Here is a 20,976-nt window from a genome sequence, read left to right on the forward strand (position 1 = left end):
AAAAGCACAGAAAAGAGCACTTGGGTTAATGATACAAGTTGTATAAAGTGCTTTGAGTGCTATATATGAATTGGTCCATTTTTGCATAAATGATTATGTTAAAGAGTCCGCAAATCAAAATATGAAGCTACAAATAATAATAGGCTCTCTTTAAAACCTTCATACAGTGGGGCAAAAAAGTATTTAGTCAGCCACCGATTGTGCAAGTTCCCCCACTTAAAATGATGACAGAGGTCAGTAATTTGCACCAGAGGTACACTTCAACTGTGAGAGACAGAATGTGAAAAAAGAAAATCCATGAATTCACATGGTAGGATTTGTAAAGAATTTATTCGTAAATCAGGGTGGAAAATAAGTATTTGGTCAATAACAAAAATACAACTCAATACTTTGTAACATAACCTTTGTTGGCAATAACAGAGGTCAAATGTTTACTATAGGTCTTTACCAGGTTTGCACACACAGTAGCTGGTATTTTGGCCCATTCCTCCATGCAGATCTTCTCAAGAGCAGTGATGTTTTGGGGCTGTCGCCGAGCAACACGGACTTTCAACTCCCGCCACAGATTTCTATGGGGTTGAGGTCTGGAGACTGGCTAGGCCACTCCAGGACTTTCAAATGCTTCTTACGGAGCCACTCCTTTGTTGCCCGGGCGGTGTGTTTTGGATCATTGTCATGTTGGAAGACCCAGCCTCGTTTCATCTTCAAAGTTCTCACTGATGGAAGGAGGTTTTGGCTCAAAATCTCACGATACTTGGCCCCATTCATTCTGTCCTTAACACGGATCAGTCGTCCTGTCCCCTTGGCAGAAAAACAGCCCCATAGCATGATGTTTCCACCCCCATGCTTCACAGTAGGTATGGTGTTCTTGGGATGCAACTCAGTATTCTTCTTCCTCCAAACACGACGAGTTGAGTTTATACCAAAAAGTTCTACTTTGGTTTCATCTGACCACATGACATTCTCCCAATCCTCTGCTGTATCATCCATGTGCTCTCTGGCAAACTTCAGACGGGCCTGGACATGCACTGGCTTCAGCAGCGGAACACGCCTGGCACTGCGGGATTTGATTCCCTGCCGTTGTAGTGTGTTACTGATGGTGACCTTTGTTACTTTGGTCCCAGCTCTCTGCAGGTCATTCACCAGGTCCCCCCGTGTGGTTCTGGGATCTTTGCTCACCGTTCTCATGATCATTTTGACCCCACGGGATGAGATCTTGCATGGAGCCCCAGATCGAGGGAGATTATCAGTGGTCTTGTATGTCTTCCATTTTCTGATGATTGCTCCCACAGTTGATTTTTTCACACCAAGCTGCTTGCCTATTGTAGATTCACTCTTCCCAGTCTGGTGCAGGTCTACAATTCTTTTCCTGGTGTCCTTCGAAAGCTCTTTGGTCTTGGCCATGGCGGAGTTTGGAGTCTGACTGGTTGAGGCTGTGGACAGGTGTCTTTTATACAGATGATGAGGTCAAACAGGTGCCATTCATACAGGTAACGAGTGGGGGACAGAAAAGCTTCTTACAGAAGACGTTACAGGTCTGTGAGAGCCAGGGATTTTCCTTGTTTGAGGTGACCAAATACTTATTTTCCACCCTGATTTACGAATAAATTCTTTACAAATCCTACCATGTGAATTCATGGATTTTTTTTTCACATTCTGTCTCTCACAGTTGAAGTGTACCTCTGGTGCAAATTACTGACCTCTGTCATCATTTTAAGTGGGGGAACTTGCACAATCGGTGGCTGACTAAATACTTTTTTGCCCCACTGTATGTATATCTATGTGGATCTATTTCTTCTGTTAAAAGTATTCTCAATAAAAACGATCTCTCAAATACAGGAAGATCGAAGCTTTAAAACCTAGAGAAATGAAACCACCAAAAACAATAAGGTATAAATATAGTGCTGGGTCAAGAAAAACATATTTTTGTAATGTCACGCACAACTGATTGCACTACATTTTCACTAGCAACATCCTGTTGTTATCAGGGGGCAAAACATTTACATTACTGAAAGTGAGAGAGCTTAGAAGCCCGGCAGTGCATGTCTGCTTATGGTAGGTTATGTGAACGGTGCTGGGATGGCACTCCCCTTACATGCTTCAGCACTCCGGCGCACATAAACAATGGGGCCGGCTGAAATTGCTGTGATCAGAGCCTGAAAGCTGTGAGTGGCAGGAAGCAGCGAGCAGCAGCAGACGCCTCTGACAGCCCTCCAGCTCCAGAGATGCTGAGAGAGAAATGGCAGCATCAGTAGCAGCAGCAGCAGCATGCAGAAACACTGTATCCATTCATCCACAGGGCTGAAAAGCACCTTCAAAGAGACTGTGAAATTCATCTCAAGTCCACTGCCTGGAAAGAGACAGAAAAGAGGGATGAGGGAGAGCAACTGGCCTCAACTGGCGTTATTGACGTTCAATTGACTCTGGAGCATCTGCAGGCCTATTTTGTCTTGTTAATTATAGAGCACTAATTTAACTCACCCGTTGTTGCTAGAGATAAGAGAGGAGATGCTTGGTGAACCATGTGCAACACTGTGCCCTGACTTCTGCTTTACCACATGCTCAACATGCATGATGATGACGCTCACAGCTACTGAAACCCTCCACATTATCTACCTACTGAGGGAGAAACGCAGGATAAATATGCTGTCTGCAAGTAAGGCCTCTGTTTTTGCTGTTAAAGCTTTTACTTGTGAAATCCAGTTCAAGGACCTCGAATGACCTCTTCAGCTTTGATCATTTTTTCAGGCTCCAAAATGCAAAAACTCTGTGTTGCACTCTGTGAATTTATATTAAATATGGAGTTATTACAGAATAAATATCACCGAAATGTGTTTTGAAAGCGATATCGTGTTTCAGTTAAATAACTAAGTGTATTCTACCTCAGTAAGAGGGGATATGTGAACAAGATGCATATGAAAGTGCTCGGAGACAAACACGTCACCCAAATCTCAGCTATACAAACAGCCCCGAAACTGTGTGTCGAATGAAATGATGAAATCTGAACCCAAACGAAATCGCATCCATCAGGAGAAACATGTCGGGCATTCTGATTGGTTATATAAGAAGAGCATACAGGGATAGCGACTGCACACACACACACACACACACACTCACAGACCCCAGAGGCCTGTGTTTGCCTTTCCTGTAATCTGAGCTTCCGTTCTCTGAAGAATGATGTAACTGAATGCCAGCCCTGAACCACGTAGGAGAGCAAGCCCAGTCAGACATACTGAAATATATGTGTGTGTGTGTGTGTGTGTGTGTGTGTGTGTGTGTGTGTGTATATATACATTATTTGCACTGCATCTCTTTGCGTCACTATTTGCTACAAATTGCAAAAGGATGCCACATGTAGACGTTATTTCTGTTGCAAACTTCTTTTTTTGGCCTCTGCAGATTTTGCTGCAGTAAACATGATCTTTTATTGCATCACGTTGCCCTGCAGATACTTTTACAAGGTCACCAAGTTGTGGCTGTGGACCAAGACATAAAGCCAGTAACACTAAATCTCCGACTGGTTTGTGAGCCATAAATGAAGCCGAGTACACACCGTCGTGGGCTGTGAATCGGTCAGAAGGACATCTAGAAAATATGAATGAATTTCAAACAATGATCTCCCTTCACCTCTACTCTTCTCTCTTTTTTTCTCTGTAGTGAGTATCACCGTGAAGGGATCTCCTCACTCAGGACAAAGCTGCAGAAAGGCCACTGCAATCTAAAACCTCTTCCTGCTTCACCCAGCGTCACCGGCAGGTAGTTGGTGCCGTCTCAGAGAGTCATTTTACAGGCGCCGCTCAATACACCTTTCTTCGCATTCGTCTTCAAGGGGCCTTTCCATTTTTCAAACTGGCATCCACATAAAGGAAACTTTCACCCAGCACTCTGCAAAAGGCCAAAAACCATATGTGTCACGGTTTATACTTTAACTGTATTGCATGTTGCAACATAAGCATGTTGTGCAAAAGAAAGAGGAGCGTTGTGGCGAAATAGGCCAGGGGTTTCTTTACTTTGTAACACTACACTTGATGTAAAGGGGGTTGCCGCGCATCTATGAGTCTCTGTGTGTACGTGTGTGGGGTTGTGCTTGTTTTCCTCTCCATGTGACCCATTTGCTGATCGACCACAGTGTTCCCCACTCTGGTGGTGTTTCCATGCCAACGCCGCCAGTGGCAAGACAAAAGATGAGGACTCACTTGGTCTTGATCAAAGGGAGCACTGTTTCAGTCTGTTGCTCGTGCTATCTAGTATGTTCTGAAACTGACTGCATACCTAGAGATGTAAAAAAAGGATATATCACAGAACGGTGATTTCCACTCCTTTCTCATCAGCTTCCCACCTAGAGCGCTGTCAGCTGATCTACAGCACCACTACTTCAGCACCTCCACTAATACTCCACAGTTATTATAATCGAATGTTATTTAGCAACATTATTTTGAATGTTTTGCAATAATTTTTTTTAAATGATGTGCACCACTTGGCAATTCAGTTCAGTTTAGCTAGCGTCAGTGTTTAGTCAAGTTGAGCCACATATTAAATGCTAAAAGCTGGATGTTTCAGCTATCGACTGTGCAGTATTTTAGTGTTTGTCCATTGTGCAAACACTGAAAAGTTCAAAGCATTCAACAAAACACATTCAGCTATTTATTCTTACTTTTAGCTTGCATAAAATGCTTGTATGTATCATGTTATATATTATATATTATCAGTGTTGGGAAGGTTACTTTTAAAATGTATTCCATTACAGAATACAGAATACATGCCCCAAAATGTATTCTGTAACGTATTCCGTTACGTTACTCAATGAGAGTAACGTATTCTGAATACTTTGGATTACTTAATATATTATCATGCTGTTTACAACTACATGAATGTACTATTGCTGTGATTTATTACTGTTACTGAAGGTCCGCGGCTCCGAACCGTAGTAAAGGGACCTCTGGCTAATACGGTGGGTTCTGTGTCGGGCTCCTAGCCGAAAACTAGCTTTACTTTGTTGGCTGGGTCAACTTTGCTAGCGAGAGACAGAGAGAGGTGGTGAACGGCTGCTCCAGAGGAACTTATTGTTTTTGGAGGAAAACACGAACACGGTGTACAGTCGAGTCTTAATAGCTTACTTACAACTGGGCTCGTCAGGCTCTCTTCTTGGCTGCAGTGGTTATTATTATATTTACATGCTTCCAGCTCCCGTTTTTGCTCGATGACAGCTCGTACTTTTCCTTTTTCTCCCTCCCTCCCTCGCTCACAGACACATAACGGGTATGACAGTCCATTCTCCCTGCAGCACGGACTACACTGCCCATGATGCTACATTCTTTAGAGCTATACCGGTAGCATTCTGCCTGTTAGCTTAGCACAACAACAACAAAAAGGCCTCTCTCACCCAGGAAACACGCAAAGAGAGAGCGGCACCCTGTAACCATGGCAACCGTAACGCTGCCGCCTGGAACAACAGAACGTAGCTGTCAAACAAAACCCAAACAGTCCTGACCCGCCACAATATGAAACAGGGAAGTACCGCCGTGTAATCCATTTATTTCAACAAAGTAACTGTATTCTAAATACCACCTTTTTAAACGGTAACTGTAACGGAATACAGTTACTCATATTTTGTATTTTAAATACGTAACGTCGGTACATGTATTCCGTTACTCCCCAACACTGGTTATATATTATATATTATTCTTAATTATCACTCTGCTTAGAAACCCATCACAGTTATGGGCTATCATAACACATTTCAAAGTCACTGATTCCTTTTCTGGGTTTTAAACACCAACATTTATAATGTATATTTCTAACAAATGCATGTGTATAGGTGGCTCACTAGCTATTCAGCTGATATGTGTGTATATATCTATTACGTGCCACCTCAGGGTGTTGGTTCAGTCATTTGTTGCGTTTTTTATTGTCGCCCTCATTAACCTGCTCTCTCCCTCCTCTGATTTATTCTTAGTGTCAACTGGTGTCTTAAGGCTTGGTGCACCAATTGACACTAAGAATATCAAATGACGCCTGGAAAAGGCGAACCATGGTGGTTGGCAACTGTCTTGGTCCTTTACTCCTCCTACCTTGTTTCCATCAGCACCACCTTAAACCCTCTGTTGCTTTCACCAGCACTACTGTTTAGGTTTTGGTTTCTATTAGTCTAGTTTTCCAGGACTCATTTAGGAGAGAAGCTTGAATCTGACGGCCCTTTGTGTAGCTAGTTCATGGTCTTCTTCCTCCTTGGTATGTTTTATCTGGAGCTTTTTTGGGGGATTACATTTGGGATTAATATAAACAGAATAACTATAAATAAACTGAACAAAACTAAACATTAAAATCTGTAAGTATAGAGAATAGAGGATGAGCTCTTCTACAATCAGTAGAATTCACCAGAAGTCGAGAAGTCACGCAGAGTACAAGCTGCAGCACTGGGAAGCACATCAGCTCTGAAATCAAAATGCCAAAGTCAACATCCACGCTGCGTTTACATGCTAATTTTTCAGCATGTAATTAAAACTCATTGTCATTCATGGAGGATCATTTTATTGATTCGCTTTTTCTTTCCATGTCTGATAGGTTTTTGTTTTGTTTTTTTTCTGATGGATGCATGCTTGTGTCAGTTGCAAAATGAGTACTTGTTTTCACTGACAGTGTAGCTTGCAGGAAATGAATAGTCTCAGCTACTTTGGTGACACTGCAGTATCATTCTTCCAAGATAAAAGCACTCTCCCGAGTTCCCGCACGTCAGCCAGGCAAACAAGCTCAGCCGCCGCAATGATAAGTAAAAGCGGAGGGACACATTCACATAATAAAAAGCAGGGCGAGTTTGAAAGCAGAGCTGCATTTCCCAACACCCTGAATGAACAAGTCAAGAAATACCACAGCAGCTGCTTTTGGGGATGCTACTGGGGCAGTTCCCACTCCATTCATCAGCAGTGGAAGTGGAGTGAGTGAATGAAGGGAAAAATGGAGACAAAGGGAATGAAAAAGTGACGCTGATGCGATGAATGGGAAGTGCGCGAACATGAGAACTGGCCAGAAAAAGAGGGAGTAACAAAGAAAGACTGTTGCAAAAACAGGCCAAAGGAGGTAAGCTTGAAAAAAGAGGGAAACACGGGGAAATCATCACAGTCTAGTTCAGACTTTCAAAGAGATGCAGCGACTGACTAATTTGCCTGTGTTGAGACCTCAACCAACCGAAGCCAATTTGTGCAGCTCAAGGTGACCCTTGGGAGAGAAAATCAGAGTGTCTGTTTGTGTGTGTCTGAGCATGTGCGAGGGTACATGAGAAACCTAGAGGGAGAAAGAGACGGCGTTCTTTTTTGGAGGGGGGGGAATCATCAATACTGCTGTGAACAAACAATACCGCTGTGATTCACCACATGGCTGTCCTGGCACACACATCATCATCATCATCGTGGTGGAAGATTAATGATCTTGCTGTTGCCTCTCTCAGATAACTGCCTCATCATCAGCTTAGCATCCCGCCAGCTGATCAATCATCCTAATGTAAAGAGATAGACTCTGACTGCTTTGACCGCAGCCGCGTTCACGGCGATGATCGCTCATTACAGCTTCTGTGAAGTCCTCCTGTGAATGCTGCGATGTACACAATACATGCACGACAAAGCTGAAGGCTTGCCCCTAAATTACAGTGAATAACTTCAATTAAAGCATGAAGTCGTCAGTATTTTGGCAAGATACTTCATAATCAAAAAATCTCTCTAATTATACTGGGAGCTGTCTTTTTTATTAGAAGCAGCTTCACAAAAACAAAAAATGATCAAAATGAATTTCTTAACAATGTAGTTCTGTCAGAAAATCTAGGATTCTTCTTGCCAGGAGACGTTTAAATAATAAAAATGATGCAGATTTGGAGCTACCAGAATATCAATTCACTTGATATCTTTGATGAAGTTCTCCCTGCGTTCGCGCTCTCGATTCGAAGCGATCTGACATGAAAATAATGAGATCATTTAAATCGCATCTGCATATGACCGCAGATGCTCGCGTCCATGTTGAATTGTGCCATTCATATTGCCTCAGCGAGCTGATAAGATTGTGAGTTTGAGGGCGCGTGGTGTGGAATGAGGAATTCTCTCCTGCGCATTGGATTAATGGAGTCAACGGCTCCCTGTGGCATCTCTCTGATAAATGCATATACCGGCTCTGCAAGAAGATAAACAAAAACAGCCCGAAGCAAGCTGTCGAGCCACAGGACACACGCACGTACAGTATGCAAGAAAATACACAAGTGCAACGAAACGTATCTTTGTGCATGCCCGTGTTTATACTTACATATGCTACTAAGAACACACACATCTTTTATTTTGTGAGCATTTTTTTTCTGGATGAATCATCAACCTGCCAGTCTTCCTCGGGGTCTCCATCTGGATGACTCATCCCTCATCAAACGCTGGCCTGTTGGAAAATCAACACACTCCCATTCACACATCCACGCATCCTGTCATTAACACAAATATGCTCAAGCACAGACATGCACGCACATGCACGTACGCACACTGCCTGAAAAACATAAATACAAAGAGCTTCCCTTTTCTGTATTCTGTCAGGGATGTCTTTCTGCATGTACTGCACTGCTGGTGAGGGAAACTCCTGGCAGATAAATGTGACTGTATATGTGTGTGTGTGTGCATTGAAAGAATGATCACATGCTCCATGTGATGAGTCATACACAGGATGGCTTGCCAGGGAGCGGCTGGCTGACTGGTTGGAAGCAGTTATGCAGGAAACTCATCAGCTATGCACCGTTGAGCTCAGGACTCCAGTGAGATTCCAACAAGCCTCCCTGACTTTCTTGTTAACTGATATTTGATTTGCAGCTGGCTGCAAAATAGCTGCCTTTACATGTTACATGCTGTTCTGGTGCGGAATCAAGCACCCCACTTTGAAATGCCATGTGACTTTAACAGCCAGTTTCACACCTCGTTAGCTCATTTAATGCAATGGAAGATGAATACAGATGGTTTTGGACAGGATAGAAAAATCCCAAACATGCATGCCAGTAATCCAACTCTTCCCTACAAGGTCAGTCTTTTTTCCAGCATCTTATTATATGTTAAATGACTTCGAATTATTAACAGTTACAAAGACACAGTGACTAAAAGCCTGATTCAATTTAATTTAAATTTATATATAATGTCAAATCACAACAACAGTCACGTCTAGATCCTAAAACGGTTCAGAGAAAATCCCAACAGTCAGACAACCTCTGATGAACAAGCACTTGGCGCAAGTGGGAAGGAAAAACTCCCTTTTAACAAGAAGAAAGGACAAAAGACACTGTGGAAGAGAACTAGAGATTAGCGATAATGGTTAAATGCAAAGTGGTATATAAACAGAGAGTGACTGAGGCTGTGAATTATATATTTACAGGCCAAAAACAAACAAACAAACAAACATCAGCAACACTACTTTTTCGAAATTAAAATGACAGGTGCATGCTGGAAACACACAACGAGGTGACAGGTGCTGAAGCATGATATTTAAGCTATTAAGCTACACACACACACACACACACACACACAGACTATTGTATCTATTGTATCTGTATCTATTTATGCTTAGAAATAGATAAACTATTGCTGATGTGCGCCTGAGGCTATCAACAAGGGTCAATTATAGACATTTTTATATGTCATGTGAGGCAAGACAACCTCTCACTTAACATCTGCAAAACGCCTTCCCACGCACATCTTTGACACTAATGTTGAAAGGTTCAGCAGCTCCGTGCTCCCGGTCACGTCACACAAACACTGCGGTCAGGACACCTCAGTGGGCACGCGAGTGAAGGTGCACCATCAAAGTACCTGCTGAACCACTCTGATCCACTCTGCACAAAGCGCTATAGATATAGAGTGGGTAGACTGCTATAGACTGCATGCACAGCACATCACTGTAATGGATTTTTAAAGAGTTGACCTCTGTATTTGGTGAGGCTTCACTCTTGTGGGGAAGGCTGAGAACAGTCAAGTCTGATGGAGCCTTTTAGATCACAGTGATCTGTCTTCTTTTTGGAGCTGTTTGTTTGGGCTTTACGACAGGTCTCAAGGGCTGCCCAGCTACTTAGTGCTGGTAGAAATACTAAAATACTGCGCTGATTTATCTGGACAGTAGGTCTTCTCTTGAATATCGAGCTGATGTTTCATAATGAATCCATATCTTAAACTAGTCATCCGAATTTTTGGAACAGCTATTTCTGAATGAGGGCAACTGTCTCGTCACAGTTTCCATGTTAAAGATCGGCACCAGACTCCCAGTACGTACACGGCTGTCCTTGCTACTGTCTGATGCATGTGGCTCATTCGTGTCACTATACTTAAGGACAATTTTTAGCACCAGGCTGTCAGGCTGCTCAATTCGCATATCCATTGCAGATACGGACTCTTACTGCATTGTTTATTGCACTCCTCACGCAACTGCTGCATATGCTTTCATCAGTGTTGGGAAGGTTACTTTTAAAATGTATTCCATTACAGATTACAGAATACATGCCCAAAAATGTATTCTGTAACGTATTCCGTTTCCGTATTCAGAATACGTTACTCTACTCTACTTTACTGTTACTGAAGGTCCGCGGCTCCGAACCGTAGTAAAGGGACCTCTGGCTAATACGGCGGGTTCTGTGTCGGGCTCGTAGCCGAAAACTAGCTTTACTTTCTTGTCTGGGTCAACTTTGCTAGCGGAAGACAGAGAGAGGCGTTGAAAGGCTGCTCCAACGGAACTTATTGTTTTTGGAGGAAAACACGAACACGGTGTACAGTCGAGTCTTAATAGCTTACTTACAACTGGGCTCGTCAGGCACTCTTCTTGGCTGCAGTGGTTATTATTATATTTACATGCTTCCAGCTCCCGTTTTTGCTCGATGACAGCTCGTACTTTTCCTTTTTCTCCCTCCCTCGCTCACAGACACATAACGGGTATGACAGTCCAATCTCCCTGCAGCACGGACTACACTGCCTATGATGCTACATTCTTTAGCGCTATACCGGTAGCATTCTGCCTATTAGCTTAGCACAACAACAACAAAAACGCCTCTCTCACCCAGGAAACACTCAGAGAGAGAGAGCGTCACCCTGTAACCATGGCAACCGTAACGCTGCCACCTGGAACAACAGAACGTAGCTGTCAAACAAAACCCAAACAGTCCTGACCCGCCACAATATGAAACAGGGAAGTACCGCCGTGTAATCCATTTATTTCAACAAAGTAACTGTATTCTAAATACCACCTTTTTAAACGGTAACTGTAACGGAATACAGTTACTCATATTTTGTATTTTAAATACGTAACGGCGGTACATGTATTCCGTTACTCCCCAACACTGGCTTTCATACATAAAATCCCGTTTCATACATGTGCACATTTATATTGCATCCTACCTACATTTAATATTTAGCTTTTTAAAAAAAATGATTGAGTGCTTTTATTACTGAGCTGTGCTACCTTTCTGGTCCAGCACTTTTCATTGTACTGTTAACTCTGTTTGGAGCTAATAAATCAGAATCTGAAGAGATTTGACTCTGTGAAGTCTCTGAGAATCGTTACTACTGAAAACACACACTCTGTAACCGAGGAGGCGGAGTAATGAGCGGAGCAAGCTGCAGTAGAGGGATTGTAATGATAAAAGACTTTCACCATGACACAGAATCCACATCAAATGTTTTAGACATGTTTTTATCCTCAGTCCACAGATCCATATGTGAAATGTATAATGTGTTAAGCCATATGTAGCTAATGCCAGAGTAAAGTAGGGAAGAGAGAGGAAAAAAAGGTGGCGGGACGGTGGGGGAATAGAGATGAAGAGGGGGTGGATGGTGTGTGTGTATATGTGTGTCCATCCAAGTTAGGAAAAGATTGAAGAGATAAGCAGCCAGATCAAGCTGGCAGGAGAGATAAATGGCTACAAGACAAGTGTATGTGTGTCTATGCGTGTGCAAGTAAGCGTGTCAGGCAGGCACATGAGGGGCTGCCAGAAGTGAGACTTTGATGAAACAGCTGTAGGCAATGGCAGGAGAGCGATGAGACAGTGGGTCACTCATCACTTTGTTCTACCTTGCACCCCAGGGTGTGCATGTGTACTTGTGTGTGTGTGTGTGTGTGTGTGTCTTGCACTGGCCTTGCTATCTTCAACTCAAATGAAAATCACCTGGTGCACCTGAACAATCTCTGGCAAACACATGTATCTCGCCTCTCTCAGAACTCCCTCTGCAGATTTGGTTCCCGTTGCAAAGTTTGGCATTCCCTCCCACATCAGTCATCTCTTCTCTCTCTCTCTCTCCTGGTACTCGGGATGCTGCTCTGGTTTGCCATAAGGCCCCCGATTTTGACATCTGGTGGCCTAGATAAGCAGGAAACGCACTGAGCACATCAGCTGATCGGACGGACTAAAGGCCGATTAAAGCCCATAATCTACCTGATATATAATGAGGTGAACCAGTCAGATCACAAAGGCAGGCGCCAACATAACCACTCAGAAAGGAGGACTACTCAGCGCGGTGCACATCTGTCATGGTCTGAAAAAGGCACCTTAAAAGTGTCATGCACGTTCTGTAGTTGCTGAAAACACTGACGATTATTCTGTGCAAGTATGCATATAATATATGCATATAATTAACACAGATTTGCAGTAGATGTAGGAGTGTAAGTACGTATGTGTTGCCACTGTGTCTAGTGTGTGTGTGTGTATTGTTTTTCCCCCACCCCTTTTTGTTCCAGATGCAAAGATGATGTGTATGAGTCATAGCCTTGTGGTGTAGAATATCAGTGATCTGAGTGTCCCTGATGAAGAGCAAATGTGGAGAGACAGACAGACGAGAACCCCACGGAAACAGTCTGTGACAAAGCTGCTTGGTTTCCATGACAACCTTGGTGCGCTAGTGTACCCGGGAACATAATGTTTTTTCTCTAATGAGGCAAACTGGATCATTTCGTCCATTTACCTGTGTACCTAGCAGTCTCTGTTTCCTCCCTGTGCGTTTTATCACTCGTGCACGCCAAGCGGGGCGAAGGCGGGAGAAGGAGGAGGCGAGGTTATGACTGCAGCTCGTGTATTTACTTTGTGCAGTGCTGAGAAGGTAAATTGCTTCTTTGTGCTACGATGTGAGACTCGCTAGACAAATGTGAAAAAGATTGCCTTCTCTAACTTACTGATTTGCTCTGCAGTGGCAAAGTCAAGGTGACCTCCACACACTCCTCCTGCCACTGCTCTACAAACACACACACACACACACTTGTATGCACAATGGCATGATAGCACCGTATCAACTAATGAAGTGTAACTGTTGGCTACGTCAACAGTCTCCAACTTTATCATCTCGGCGAAAGACATTTCTTTGCAAAACGAGGCAAAGGACAGAGATGAAGGCAAATCTCACGTGAGCCACAAAATATCAACAAGCAGTAAAAGCAGTTATTATCTAAGTGTTGGCAGCTAATCTATGAATCTCAGAAAGTACCAATGCTGTGCTGTTAACATTCAGGACAGCCTGTACTGAACTGTGCTGTGAGCACACTATACAGATGGCTTCTTAAGGGAGGTCAAGCACCCTCTCTTACTTTCTATCTCTCACAAAGGACCTTGCCAACACCTCTCTGCACTCGCTTTGCTAAAAATGGTTTGCCTGCACCCTCACTGTCACGCAGGATAGCTTTATACCGCTTTCACATTTGATCAAAAAGGAACCAAAATAACCCCACGGTCAAATTTCAAAACAAAAACACAGTTTTTGTTTAGAATGTGCACTATTACTGTCAAAAAGACAGGAATAACTATGCATATGTTACATTGTAATTAAACTATGTTGAAGTCTTCTGTTGCTGCTGTTTGCATAAGTAAAGTGCAGATGAGATTAGCGACACAACTGCTTCATTTGTATGGGTGAACTTGGCTAATTTAGTGATGAATTTGTCAATAAATGGAATAAAAAGCACGTCCTTTTTCCTTGAAGCATAGAAAATTAAAGTTTACCCCACTTCAACTATTCTGGAAAATAAAATAAAGCAATAAAATATCTCATCCTATCCTATCTCATCCTAATCATATTGGAAAAACAGCTCCATATTTTCTTCAGTCCTGTCCACTCTAACAAATGAGACTGTTGTGGTTTAACAAAGCGGTCCCCAACCTTTTTTGCACCACGGACCGGTTTATGCCCGACAATATTTTCATGGACCGGCCTTTAAGGTGTCGCGGATAAATACAACAAAATAAAACTAGTACCGGTACCGAAAAAAATACAATTTATTCATAACACACATGAAAAGACCAAGGAAAACCGAGTAAACGATAAAAACGATAACAAAATAACGCTGAAAACCGATAAAACCCCTGAAAACTATACATTTCACACCTGAAATGTATAGTTTCACACCAAACGACTCACGGACCGGTACCGGTCCGAGGCCCGGGGGTTTAACACTTCCTAACCCTAACCGCTAATCCTAATCCTAAAGGTTAGGTGTTAGGGTTAGAAAGGGTTCCTAACCCTTCCTTATTAAATTATTACAATTAATGTGTAGTCTTAATGTGAGTTAATACTACAAATTAATAAGATTGAACCTGCATTGGGTCTGTTTGGTTGGAAATACAGCGTCTTTGCAGCTGGATTCATACTTTCCCTCATAAAATTCCCTAATTTCCCTTTGCAAGTACCTCTTTAGATATGTAATGTGTATGATTTCAAATCTCTTTCAAAGGGGTTCATTTTTGGACAGCTGATGTGCACAGTCAAGGTGTGGAGACTTCTATTTTGGTTACAAACCAAACCGAGATGCCAGACGAATATTTCCAAAAAGGCTAATCCTAAATGTCTGCATGTCCCTGAATGCAACATGGATTCAAGATGGGAAACATTTCACTGGTATGCTTAAATTGCTTCTTAATGGCTTTTGCACTGTAGTGAAATAAATGAAGGCCTAACGCAACAAAGAAGAGCATTAACAGTTTGCACTTTGGAGGAAAGACAGGCAGAACCAGCAGAACAGTCCTTTCTGTTCTCAAAGCTGCTGTCCTGCAGTTCTGCACCGAATCCTGCACGTCTAATAGTGAGGGATGATCTCACCATCATGCCCACGATGAATGCTGGATCACTCAATTATAGAGCAACACAATGAATCATTCTCCTCTCCTCTGACAAGCTCCTCCACACTCAACTCATCTGACACCCCCAAACCACAGAAGATGGCCCCGTTATCTTCATAATGTGGATAAACAGTGACAGTTGTCTCAGACGGAAGGCTATTTTGATGGCAGGAGATCAAATGAGATCTTATTTTGGGAAAGAAAGTGACAAATCTGTGTCTGTAGTGAGGATTTAAAGGAAACAGAAAAAAAGGTCCTGCTGAGATGTCTCTGCAGAATTCCTACCCAGCCAGGAGGGAATGAAATTAGTGAAGTGGAGCTTTGGTCCTGTGACCACACTCAGCTGACAAAAAGAGACACTATCTGCTAACATTTCAGTTTCTGTGCATGTGTGTCTCTCTCTGTCTCGCTCACACATTCATATACTTGTCCTGTTCCACAGTAAATGTGTCAGTCGTGGGTCTCGTTGCTGGAACAGCCTGTCAGATCCCTTCCCTCCCCCCCCGTGCCTCTTTTTCCTCTCTCCTCTCCATTTTTGGACATTTTCAAAAGGATGCGGAGGGATAAAAGGGTTCATACTGAAAGAAAATGGTGGCTCTTAAAGCAAAGCTGTGTTCCTTGGGATTATCGGGATTTCGTGGTGATCCGCAAAGAGTCAAAAGGGAATAGGTCAGCATTCGAAATCTCACTTTAACAGCCTGGGTGTTCGGGACTTTTTCAGTAAATATTCAGTATAAGATACTGTTTCACTTTAATGAAACCATCCTCTCACTAAAGCCTGATGTAGAAAACAACCAAGAGCATGCGGTAAAAGTATACTTATAACAAGAGGTTATGAGGAACTAACAAGCTACAAAGGAAATGATTTTTAAATCAGCCTTGCCACAGTAGTGTACGTCTGCATGCACACTATAGATTGGACAGTTTGGCCGTATGGTTGGGCGTCATCTCACATAGGTTTTCATGTCTGTGGTCTCGCCTGCTTCTGGGAAGCCACCCAAAGAAAATGGACAAATTTAATACAGTGAACAGAGATCTTTCGGAGGTTACCCTGAAATTAATTCGACACTGTATATTTGACGACCGGTTGCATATTTGAAAAACAATCTGCCCCGAGCAGTTGTGTCAACAAGCTGAAACTGAGCAGCAGGGTGCAGCGTTTCTCGAAAAGTATTTGTGGTTTATTTTACTGGGAGAGTCTCCCCTCCTCACTGTTAAAGCATCGGTCTGAAACAACAATGCCTTTCAAAGCTCCTGTCCCGGCAAGTACTGTAGTAGACTCAGCTCAGGGACAGATACAGGTCGTCCGGCACGCAAGGAGGCACAAGTATGCGCAAAGTGGTCATGAAAAGACATGAAAAGATGCTGAAGGAGTCCAAAACAATATCGGTTTCCCAAGGCCTCACAAACTGTCCCTTTAGCTGGAGAACACAAGGTGTCCTTGTGTTGAGAACATTTTCAGTGTGCAGGATTCAAGTTTTGAAATCTTTATCTACAACATAACCAAGCAGGTTTTGCTGCCCTATCCTAACCTGTAGTGCCTAAATACAAAAGCAGAAACAGGGAGAAAACTAAGAAAAGCCAAGTAAAAAATAACACATGGACAATCATAGCCTGTGGACTGAAAAACGATCACCCTCACCGCTTTTTAACCCTATTTAACAGTGATTTAGGAAGTCTGACGTGAATCGTCTTCAGATTACTTCAACAAACTGACAGCGAGCCAAAGATCTGCAAGGGCTGTAAACAATTGTGTACTTTGTGTAATTTTGCACAAAATGCACAATTGTTTTAATAATTTTAAATTTTCCACTATCTTTTAACTATATGTCATGTTGACTTTGAAAGTCATTGGATGAATACAAGTTCCATAAAAATGTAGGTGATCTACGCCACTCTTAACCGAAAACTGTTGGCGGGTGGGTTCAGCATTTAACTTCAAATCAAGCTGGAGGACTGTTTTTGAATTTAAAAAATAACTTTAACAAAGAAGAAGAAGGATTTATGGACATGATCTCATCCTTTTCTGGTAGAAAACCGTTAGCTGAACATTTGTGGAACTACGACTGAGGCGTACACACGAGAGACTTGGGATCAGGTTAATTGGGCAAGACTGTTTTCCTCCATTAACTGGCGGATACGATGACTGTTTGAACTGCCGTTCTTTCAGTCAGCCAAGGCCCTTGTTATTTCACAAGTGCTGGATTTTTGCCATGTTGCGCAACTCAGAGAATAGGTGAACCCAGAAGAGCAGGGTTAACCTGGCTGGGGCTGGAGCAGTACACTGACCGTGGCTTCATGTGAGGAAGTTGAGGATTGCTCATTATTTCACTGTCAATGAATCAACAGATTTAATATGGATAAGGTCTTCGGTGGCACATACTTCAGCCCGGAGCAATAAGAGACTACGACATTGTTTCCTTCCTGAATGTTACATGCCGGATAGCCTGCTGACCCCTGATGAGATGGACTGTGTGTGTTGCAAGGCACACAGAACTGCCAGTGCTTATCCCAACATGTGTTTCCTGTATGGGAATGCTTAGAGTAATGCAGTATGCTTACAGTAAGTGTGCGTGTGTGCATGTGTGAGAGTGCGCACAAGCAAGACAAAAAAGAAGGAAAAGGCAGAGAGAGGGAGAGAGCAAAAGCATATCCAAGGGGATCAAACCGAAACCACAGGATATTTCTGACCTTGAGGGCGAGTGGGTAAAGCTGGGAGGGTGGGGAGAGGAAAGAGGGGAGGAAAAGAAAAAGAGAGGAAAGCTGAAGGAAAGGAACAAAGAGATGGAGGGAGTGAAAGCGGAGAGAGGAGACTTTGCAGGGCAGCTGGAAAACCTCCAGAATCCTCTGCTCAAACCAACCATAAAATTCCAACTGAAGCCTCAAAACCAGTATGAGGACTGACGAGGGTTCCTTCTGCCCACAGTTTGTGTGTTCACATTTGTGTGTGTGTGTTTGTGCCACGCACACATTTACTTGTGTGCGTGCCATATGTGATTAAAGGGTCTGAGCAGAGGAGGCCAGGAGGCAGACGAGTGATGCAATCCATGGAAGCAAAGTAGAAGACACCAGGGCGGCAGGAAGGAAGGGAGGGAAGAGAGGAAGGAGGAATTGTTGCTTCTGGGGATCCAGCTCTCCAGGAATGTGCTGACGGTTGTGGCCCACACAGTCGGGGAGTGTTGCATTCTGGAAAAAATTCTGCGGAGGTGATACCACCTGTTTTGAGGTGCCGCAGATCGCAAACGGATAACAAAATCGCACATTATAAAAGGGATAGACTGCGTGAGTCATTATTGTTAATTTTTAACGACACAACAAAGCTTTTTTTCTGTGCAAACTGGTCTCTCACACTGCAAGCTGAAGGCCTGATCGCACCCTCACGCAGCAGCGGAGGTCTAATTCGGTACAAGCTACACAATGTCCACAAGCACCCACACAGGCTCTGTGGGTAACGTGATTGGTAAGCCTGGGCAAATAGTCTATTTATGAACATCGTAAGAGTGGGCAGTTGTCCTTGAGCTGGTTTGTCTGCCGTCTGAAGTGCTAAGTGCTGTATACAGTTACAATAGATAGAACATTCGCAAGGACGAGTAAGGTGGAGAGTGGGTGAGGAGGGGGGGAGCTGAGAGAGTACTGGGAATAGAGATGGTGAGTCAGAGGCCATTTGGAAAGTAATTTCATCTCTGAATGCTGTATATCTTTTCATCAATGAAAGGAAAGTATTTTCCAAACCAGGCAGGCGCAAGAAGAAAAACATCTCTGTTTGGTGAAATGGAGCCTATTTGAATGGGAGAGGACAGGCACGATTCCTTTTGCGCTGTATTTAAGAAACTTAACGTTGTTTGTTACAGTACACCGCATTGAGGATCTTGGAACGAGCCTACAACAGCCCACAGCTACGGTTGTTGCTTATTGAGGAATTGGATATGGCTAAACGCTGGCATGGTAATGTGCCCCTAATGATGAGCAGGGTTGAATTTTTTTTCATGTAGTACACTATGTACAAGAGCATACTTACTTGATTAGTTTGTAAATTTTGACTGGTAACTTTTGTCACAAACTGAAGAAGTACTGCACTTATCAGACAATTGCAACAGGATTACTGTTATTTTGCTGGCTGATGTTAACTTGTCAAGCATCTGGCAACAAATGCTAAATAGACTTAAATACCTTAACACACATAAACACACGTTTATGTGCGTTTATAAACACACGGAACACGTGCAATACTTAATTGTGATACAATGTAGCAAATGACTGAAGCCACTGTCTGCGCAGTGATGGTGATGTAGTTACTGCAGTCAGGCTATGCATGTTACAGCATAGGGTTTCAAAAGGCTTATGATGTAGCTATTATGCAGATTAACACAGAATTATAAATCCCCTGTAATGTGTATAGGTAGCTAGCACTAACAGTCTGGCGGTATATTATTCTCCTATTGGCTAAAAATCTACTATTAAACCTACCTAAGTTTGGATGGTATTAAGAGTGGATTCATTGGCTGGGCACAGCGGATATCTGCGCCAATTTTACTGAAAGCCATCAAACACATTTGAGCTACTCATACTATAGACAATGTCATGCCTGGAGCCACAGTACGAGTATGACTAAGGAATGAGCATTTTTTTGCTATCGTATGAGCCTATCTGGCCTTCTACATAAACTTTAAGTCTCAGCACTCATGACCAAAAAAACAAAAACAAAAAGTATCACATTTCCTCATTATGGCATGGACAGTCTTCTGCAATTTTTGTGAATCATTGGTCTCATATGTCTTGATGTTACATTGTGGTTTTAGAGGTTCCAGCGATATTCTGGACTAGCTGAATGTGGTCTGGCATGCAGCCAGTCAAAAAAAGGGAAAAGAAAAGGGAAAAAGGAGAAGGGTTGAAGTGTTAGACGAGAGTACCACAGACAGGCCTGGACTGCTGTGTGTATCCTGGCAAAGCAACCTTGGCCTTGACACGACTGCACAAACATGTACAGTATTTGAATCCTGACCAGATTCTTACTTATATAACTACCGGTGGAAGAGTTGCGCTCATTTACTAAAACGAGTGAAACAGCTCTGCAAATTTGCATAAAATCAAGAAAGTGCACAAAGTAGGAACAAGCCATTGACAGAAAAAACATTGGTATCTTAATTAAAGAAGTATGTTTTTAGTTTGCAGAGTTCACTGACTGCAGGGGAAGGGAAAGACACCACAGAATACTGAGTTGGACTGGTTTGTGTTGGTCTGGCATCAGCTTTGTGGTAAATATGGGCAAGCACAAAGAGAATTCTGCGGTTATTCTTGGACCACCACTGTCCGCACTTCCATGTAATGTTCGGCTGTTTACCATCACTGGTTCAATTCATGTGCAGGGATTCTGAGTCAACAAACCCCACTAAAGATCTGCAGAGAGGTCCTGCAAGGACACATACTGGCTTACCCTTCACAGCATCCAAATTAAAGTGTTTGTACAGTCCAGCACACAAGCCTAGCCCAAACATAACCATCACAATCCAACTCCCTGAATTCTACTGTTGTGTTTTTTCTTTTTTCTTTTTTTTTTACAGTGTGTGCGCACTCTGTAGCCTCAAATTAAATCTGCCTTGGCTCTCACTTTTGCTTTTTCACTCACACAGTGCACATTTTGTCGTGTTGTTTGTGCGCTGTGGAATGTCAGCACTGGTATTTTCAGTCGTGTGGAGGAGTCTGCCCATAGCAGAACAAACACAGCCCAAAAGTCGGCGCAGTGTTTTGTTTGCTGAGCCCATCACCTTTCAGCAGGCTTTTGCACGTCACCTTCTTCTCTGGCAACCTAATGTGGGAATTTAATTTGTTACTGGAAGAACCCCTGGCTACTAGGCATGCCATAGTCTAGCAACATCTGACACCTT

At 43.0% G+C, this 20,976-nt stretch overlaps 1 long non-coding RNA gene across 1 annotated transcript in view; it reads left to right on the forward strand.

Annotated features, from left to right (window-relative positions):
- The window catches only part of LOC146501338 (uncharacterized), a 39,672-nt gene extending 25,094 nt beyond the window's left edge, over positions 1-14,578 (forward strand). Inside the window, exon 2 of the long non-coding RNA XR_014869503.1 lies at positions 3,658-14,578. This is a non-coding gene — a long non-coding RNA (uncharacterized LOC146501338). The remainder of the gene's footprint in view (positions 1-3,657) is intronic.
- Positions 14,579-20,976: the final 6,398 nt, after the last annotated feature.

The sequence above is a fragment of the Neolamprologus multifasciatus genome, chromosome 15, assembly GCF_963576455.1.
Source record: "Neolamprologus multifasciatus chromosome 15, fNeoMul1.2, whole genome shotgun sequence".
Lineage (NCBI taxonomy): Eukaryota > Metazoa > Chordata > Actinopteri > Cichliformes > Cichlidae > Neolamprologus > Neolamprologus multifasciatus.